Source organism: Salmo salar, chromosome 14, assembly GCF_965601325.2.
Source record: "Salmo salar chromosome 14, fSalSal1, whole genome shotgun sequence".
NCBI lineage: Eukaryota > Metazoa > Chordata > Actinopteri > Salmoniformes > Salmonidae > Salmo > Salmo salar.
In genome coordinates this window covers 38,434,975-38,443,295 of record NC_138304.1, presented here as the reverse complement: position 1 = coordinate 38,443,295, position 8,321 = coordinate 38,434,975, and positions in this window count along the sequence as shown.

Genomic DNA, 8,321 nt, shown 5'->3' with positions numbered 1-8,321 from the left:
GTATAGATGGCTGTTATTATAACTTCTGAATCTGAGCCATGATGGTGTATTTTTACACTTATCATTTGGAATGCAAAGCGTCACTTCTTAAAAAAAAAAATGCTGGTGTTTTCAGTAATTTCACAGTGGAGCAAACTATCTGTCATATGGAGGCAATAGAACCAAGAACAGTCCAAATGTGTAACTTAAAGCTTACCAACTACACACACACACACACACACAGGGCTTTTCCAAGAGCCAATGGCCATGGGGGGGGGGTTCCAATCACCATGGTGCATTGTGGGTAGTATTCATTCCCTTTTTGCTCCTGGGGTACAGGGGTTGGCTTATTGTGTTGGAGGGATCTGTATGTGTTAGAGGAATTAGGTTCTGGGCTCCATTCCAAAGTCTCCTTGATTTGCTCACCCAATAATGAAAGGACAATAATATAATTGCTTGCAATGTAATTTTTTGCAATCATGTAATTTTGGTAATGGCGAGACTGGTGAGAGGTAAAATCCTTTGCCTAAATAGCCTACATTACTACAAATATTAATAGCTAATTATGGAAAATAAGAAACAGGATTTAAAAAATATATATATTGAGGCAATATGTAATACAAATTGAGGTGAGGGTGATGGAAATGCATTTGGCGGTTGATCTACTTTTGTTCTGTAATGGCACTGTGTGCTCTTTTCGAAGGATGGATCCCAGTCTTTTCAGGGCTATGGCATATTGTGGGTCGGGGGTGGTCTGCCAGGCATTGGGATGACAACCCAACTTGGGATGAGGAGGGCTTTTAGCAGGTGGAATAGTGGGGACCAATTGGAGGTTTACTTAGTAGCAATGCAAATATCATGGTACAGCTATATAGACACTCAATTATGTTACTTTTTAATGTTACGTTTACAAAAATATATTTTGATAAATAGAATTGAAAGTTGTCTCATTATGGTGAAATAAGTATAGCCAGTTACAATTGTAATGGCTTAGCAGATAAGAAAAAACGATCAGTATTTACCTGGCTAAAAGAGAAGGAATATATGTCTTTTTTTACAGGAAACTCATTCAACAATTTTAGATTAAGTTTTGTGGAAAAAGGACTGGGGGGGGGGAAATATATTTCTCCCATGGGCAAAGAAATTAAAAAGGGGTGATGGTTTTAATTAACAGTAATTTTGATCCAAATGTGCAAATTGTCCAAACATATCATCAAAGTAGATGGATTATTTTAAATGTTATTGGACAATAAATATGGCTTATTAACCTATACGGTCCAAATAATGATGATCCAAGCTTCTTTGAAAATATATATTTAAAAAAAATTCAACTCTACAAGCAACACTAGACTCTATGGTGGGAGATTTTTAATACGGTCTTAAATACCTCTATAGACCAGAAATGTTGTAGTGTGATTTCCTATCACCCTCCCCTGCTCGCACAATCATTTTCAATTCTGCCCACAAATTTTCTATTGGATTGAGGTCAGGGCTTTGTGATGGTCACTCCAATACCTTGACTTTGTTGTCCTTAAGCCATTTTGCCACAACTTTGGAAGTATGCTTGGAGTCATTGTCCATTTGGAAGACCCATTTGCGACCAAGCTTAAACTTCCTGACTGTTGTCTTGAGATGTTGCTTCAATATATATATCCACATAATTGTCCTGCCTCATGATGCCATCTATTTTGTGAAATGCACCAGTCTCTCCTGCAACAAAGCACCCCACAACATGATGCTGCCCCACCCCCGTGCTTCACGGTTGGATGGTGTTCTTCGGCTTGCAAGCATCCCCCTTTTTCCACCAAACATAACGATGGTCATTATGGGAAAATAGTTATATTTTTGTTTCATCAGACCAGAGGACATTTCTCCGAAAAGTACAATCTTTGTCCCCATGTGCAGTTGCAAACTGTAGTCTGGCTTTTTTATGGCAGTTTTGGAGCAGTGGCTTCTTCGTTGCTGAGCGGCCTTTCAGGTTATGTCGATATAGAACTCGTTTTACTGTGGAAATATATACTTTTGTACCTGTTTCCTCCAGCGTCTTCACAGGGTCCTTTGCTGTTGTTCTGGGATTGATTTGCACTTTTCACACCAAAGTACGTTCATCTCTAGGAGACAGAACGTGTCTCCTTCCTGGGCGCTATGACGACTGCGGGGTCCCATGGTGTTTATACTTGCATACTATTGTTTGTATAGATTAACATGGTACCTTCAGGCTTTTGGAAATTGCTCCCAAACCAGACTTGTGGAGGTCTACAATTTTTTTTCTGAGGTCTTGGCTGATATCTTTTGATTTTCCCATGATGTCAAGCAAAGAGGCACTGAGTTTGAAGCTAGGTCCTGAAATACATCCACAGCTACACCTCCAATAGGCTAATTGACATCATTTGAGTCAATCAGAAGCTTCTAAAGTCATGACATTTTTGGGAATTTTCCAAGCTGTTTAAAGGCACAGTCAACTTAGTGTATGTAAACTTCTGACCCACTGGAATTGTGATACATTGAAATAATCTGTTCTTAAACAATTGCTGGAAAAATGACTTGTGTCATGCACAAAGTAGATGTCCTAACCAACTTGCCAAAACTATAGTTTGTTAACAAGAAATTTGTGGAGTGGTTGAAACACAATGGGTTAATGTTATGTATAGTAACCCTAGGTGTAAAATAGTAAATAATGGCTACATCTCAAAAAGTTGAAAACTATCTAGAAGAGTAAAACACAAGGTTGTCCACTATCGGCATATCTATTTATTATTACCATCAAAATGTTAGCAGTTAAAATTAAATCCAACAATAATATTAAGTCCAAACTACTGCCCTTGTTTTGTGACTCTTGAGACCTCCCCTTAATCTCTCAATATACCTTACTATGCCATATGACCTCTGATATACTTGCATTTTGTGAATCATTCAATGAGTACATTAACACGATTAGTACATTCAACAAAAATATGGTTCTTTAGAACAGTTGCCAAAAGATTGACTCGTTTAGGCTAACTTAATTTAGGAATGCTTAATCGGGGCCTGTAGTTTATAATCTAATCAGTCAATTAGCATATTTACAGATCCTGGGCTTTTGGGATTCATTCCCCAATGTTATTTGATTGAGATGTTTTTGAGAGAGAGCTGACACATAATGCTTTCATGATGTATTCAAGGAAGTGCCTCATGTTTGAGGGTTCCATCCGTAAGTGCACTAACAGCCTGCTAGATAATTTATCTGACGGTTTCAAGGATCTAAATCTTACACTCCGCCACCCATGAGCCAAACAAACACGAAGCCCCCAAATCAACAACATTCATGACCTACATTTCATCATTTAAGTAGTAGAGCATGGGACACGGGATGGAGGATCATGTGGATAAGCTTGTAAAACGCTAACACATACATCATCAGTTCCAAGTAATTTGTTTCACTTTGTGGGCTAACCAGGTCTGAAAGAGCGTGGACGACCTGGGTTCAATACCAGGTCGGTTGCATTGGTGCCATGGATCAGATCACACAGCTGATGTCTATAGTCTGGTTGATGATTGAGGTCAGTGTAGTTACCTAGAAGGAACACTAGATGGAGCTCTGGCTTTGTAGCTGTGTCCTATGTGTGGGGTTGGTCCTCACTGAATAAGTCCCTAAAACCTCTTTCCTTCTCGCTTTCTCTAAACCTCTGTCACAGCTTACATCCTGTATTGCTGCTCCAGATAAATAATACATATTTAGAAAATATAGCGATATCATTTTCCCTCTGACGCCTGATTTAAAATTCCCCGCCCTGGGACATATATAACACACACATTAAAAAAGTGCAGGGTTTTTGGTGTCCAGCTGTGATCCCATCAGCTTTCCTTCAGGAGCACAGGCCGCTGGGAAACCTCACTGTAGCGATGGAGAGAACGAGAGAGGAGAGGGAGTCACACAGTAAGGTCATTTCAGCAGTGCTCTCAAACATGGTTATAAATGTGTCGTCAGAGGAGATCAGAGTAGACTGGTGATGTGGGCAGAGAGAGAGACGGGGGGTGGGGGCTGAGCATACAGACAGGCCACAGAGGCACGTAGGTCAGTGAGCTAATGTGGTCTGGGTTCACTGACCTACTCACTGTACGTTTAATAGAGATGTCATTTTTCTAGGGATATTGGTGTTTGTGGTTACTGGGACTGTTTGTCTCAATCTGATGGAAGATGCAGCCTCAACTCCTCACCTCACATATAATATTACATTTGCTCAATTCAATTTAATTCAATACATCCTCACAATTAAAAAAAAAAAGTGGACAATTGGTCTCCATGCAGCAAAAATACACACACACAGGACCTGGGTTAGCTGACCCGCTTTCTCCCACCAGTACCACATGTGGAATCCTAAACTAATCCATCACAAATGGAAAGTGAAGAAGGAAGAGTCTAAGTAATCCACTTTCACCTTTGTCATAAGATTAGTGTCACATGAAGGCATGAGACTCCGTATCACTTCTTCTTCTCCACAGCTACACAACACTGTTAGAGTTGTACAAGAGGTGGGAGGAGGGAAAGAGCAGGAGACACATTTTATAACACAACCTACATAACATACATGATCTCTCTCTCTCGACCTGGTTACACGCACATACATACTCTCACAGCGTGGGTTTGTGTGTGTTTCCCTTTGTACAAGTGGCCCACATGTGGGAACAAAACTATTGGCCTGCAGTTCATTTACTGGGAAGAAATCATTAGCAACCTTTTTTTTGACATAAAATAATGACCCTTTAAATACCTTTGAACAAAAGATGGGGCTCTCTCATTGTAGTGTCACTGGGGCTCTCAATGCAGCTGCTGGTTACAGTGCTTTTAACACTGTGGTCATTCATTCAACACACACGCTCACACACACACAGCTCAGTACATATTCACCCACACATTAGATAACTAATAGCCTAGTACTGTAAATAGCAGTGTTAACTGTGTTATGGGGACCCAGTCTTATACAACGTGAGCTCAGAGTTTACCCAGCTGACCCCCCCCCCCCCCCCCCCCACCATACAGCCATTAACGAGTCGTAAAACCTCAATTAGAACAGGCGATATGCTGTGTGTGTGTGTGTGTGTGTGTGTGTGTGTGTGTGTGTTCTTTCATGGTGCCAAATGCAGACATTCTGCAGACAACATACTAAACACAGCATGTATGTGTTGAATGTGTGTAAAACACCCATATTTGGAAGGCTGCCACGCTGCTTCGATTAAGACCCAGAAACCTCTGCCTCGGGCATTCAGTGTTCAGTAATGTGTGTGTGTGTGTGTGTTCATAAGTCCAGGCATCTGTATGACCTTTGATAATTTGGGTCCTTAGTATTGTATTGCTCCACTGAGAACCCTAATAAAGTATTAAATATGTGAGTTTCTATATTTAGCCTTCCAGTAATAGCATGGGTCAGTGTTTGACAGGACAAAGGGCCACTACACACGACCCCAGGGATACTATGAAATGACTACAGTGAAAAAGAAAAGCTTGGAGAAAGAGACAAGGGAATGCAAGGCTTTATTGAGTTAGAACAGACAGACAGCCAGAGGGCAAATTCATTATTAGTGGACCGAGTGCTAACTATTTGCCCTCTGTTTCTTATAGAACATTTATAAAAAGTGTATCAAATTCAATAACCAAATTCAGCGTGTCCATCCATCTCTCTCGCGCTCTCCTCTTTTTCTCTCCTTCTTTCTCTTATTTCCTTACCCTCCCCTACCCCACTGCCCCTCGGTCTCTCTCTGTTATCCGTGTATCAGTGTGTAGGAATGAGACCGAGGTCGAGAGTGGGCAGCAGACACTGGCCTTTCGCTGTCCTCCATATTAGGTTCCATAACTTCTCCAAGATGGCCGCCTGTCGCCCAGACACAGGCTGTATACAGTACTGTCAAAACAGCACATTCATCTGTGTCTCTACTGCCAAAATAAAAAAGAGCAGAGAGGAGGGAAGAGGCATAACTGTGTAGTTTAGTTTTGTAGGTTAGGGCAGGAATGAAGATTTAATGCACAGAGATTGGTAATGCATGGGGGGAGGGGCCAAGAGGAGATAGTGGAAGAGAGAGAGTGTGAAGTTGGAGAACAAGAGTCAGACCGCTGCACAGCTGCTTCCTAATGTCATTACTTATACATCTGGACTCACCAGAAACATACCGTGTGAGTGTGTGAACACTTTCCTAATATTTAGTTGCACCTCGTTTTGCCCTCAGAACAGTCTCATTTTGTCAGGCATGGACTCTACAAGATGTCGAAGGCATTCCACAGGGATGCTGGCCCATGTTGATTCCAATGCTTCACATAGTTGTCAAGTTGGCTGGATGTCCTTTGGGTGGTGGACCATTCTTGATACACACAGGAAACTGTTGAGCATGAAAACCCAGTAGGGTTGCAGTTTTTGACACACTCACTGGTGCGCCTGGCACCTACTACCATACCCTGTTCAAAGGCACTTCAATCTTTTGTCTTGCCCATTCATCCTCTGAATGGCACACACACAATCCATGTTTCAATTGTCTCAAGGCTTAAAAATCCTTCTTTAACCTGCATCCTCCCCTTCATCCTCACCCATTGAAGTGGATTTAGTGTGTGTGGTAATGTTCATTCTTTGGTGTTGCAGCTGGTTGGTTCGTCTTAATGTTGTGTGTTAACTGAATTTATGCGATTTTAAAGTGTTCAACCCCAAAATATTATGACAAACACAGCCCTTCTCTTGTGAAACTTCAGTGGTTTTTAGCAGGGAGAAAATGTAGCTCATCTATGTGTTACAATGCAAATGTCAGCCATGATGGCTCCCTGTTCCCTCTTCTGCTCGGATGTAAAATAGCAGGAAGAGCAGGTGAAAAGCAAAGCCCCCTGATAGGCCTCTGTCCTGTTGCCTTCACTCGTCCCATCTTCTCAGATAAGTGCTGATGAAAGAGAGGGGACAGGGATAGTAGTCCACTTTGGAGTGTTAAGATGCAGCCATAGAAGGGTCGGTGTGTGGGGTCATGTTACTGTTATCTGATTGAAGATCTACTCATTTTCTAGTGAGGGTGAAAGTTCAATTAACATGCAACTTACCACTTCAGTTCCTTGTCAATTTTCATGGAAACATTTAAGTTAGCTGTCCCACCATAGAAGTGTATTAGCCTTCTCAACTGTTTCCACTGTAAATGTACATGTATGTATAAAGCCGGCCTGGTTCAGTTATGTAGTCTCTGACACTGTGTGTGTGTCTGCTAGACAGGCCCCTGTCTCAGATGATTATAGACCTTGAATAGCAGTTACCTTGGGCACTGTAACCGTCACACTCAAACACTCACAATAATTACTGCAGGATACACACACTAGTAGTTTACCATGTGGAACTTGTCATGCATTAATAAGTATTGCACTGGAAGGATGATGAGTGTAGTAATTACTTTTGGAGTGGTTTGGTTTGATACAGTCTATGATTGAGTGTTTTCCGCGTTAATCTGTTCCGCTGTTATCAACCATATCCAGGGAACAGATCGACACATGCTGTTGTGGTGAAGTGGACTTTGAGAACACATACAAATGACAACACATATCCTAATGCCCACCTCAACTACATAAAGAAGAGGTAACCACGATGACGGCTGAATGACAGCTGTACACCAGCAGATGTCTCTCTGAATTTACAGATAAACCACTCTCACTAGAACGTTCTATCAGTGCCTTAAACACACTGGGCCTACGTTGTGTATGTCCCACAGGAGCCAGTGAACTACTTCATGAATTATCCATTCACATCCATTGTTGTTCTAGAGAGTTCCTATTCCAACAGAAACACTAACACAGAAACCTGAATAACCTCAATGGTAATTTTCTTCTCAGTGATCTTCAATGCATTCACTTTACGATGACTATTAAGTATTAACTGAAGAGCTCAGTGAATTGTGTGTGTGCGTGTGTGCGAATGAGTGTGTGTGAATGTAATGTACCCACATCAACTAAATACACAACTCCGTAGAAGGAGAGATTAGAACTATAGATGATATAGGGGTGTTTTATCTCAGAGGTGTGATGGGAAATAAATGAGGGAGGGACTGACTGATAGAATGAAAGAAAAGAAAAGAAAAAGGAGGGATTGGAAGAAAGAAAGAAGGGAAAACGTGTATATATAGAGAGGATGGTGGTAGGGAGATAAAAGAGTGAGTCAGTCTGGAGATTGGAAATAGAGAGAAGGGGGGGTAAGGAAGACGGATAGACACTCAGTCTCTCAACTTTGAATACAGAAGATTCCATTGATAGGATCACGAGGAGTTACTGGAGGATGGACAAACACACACACTGTTTGGGAAACGCTCAGTACAGTAAAATGTATCGTTCCATATCTTCTGGTTAAGGT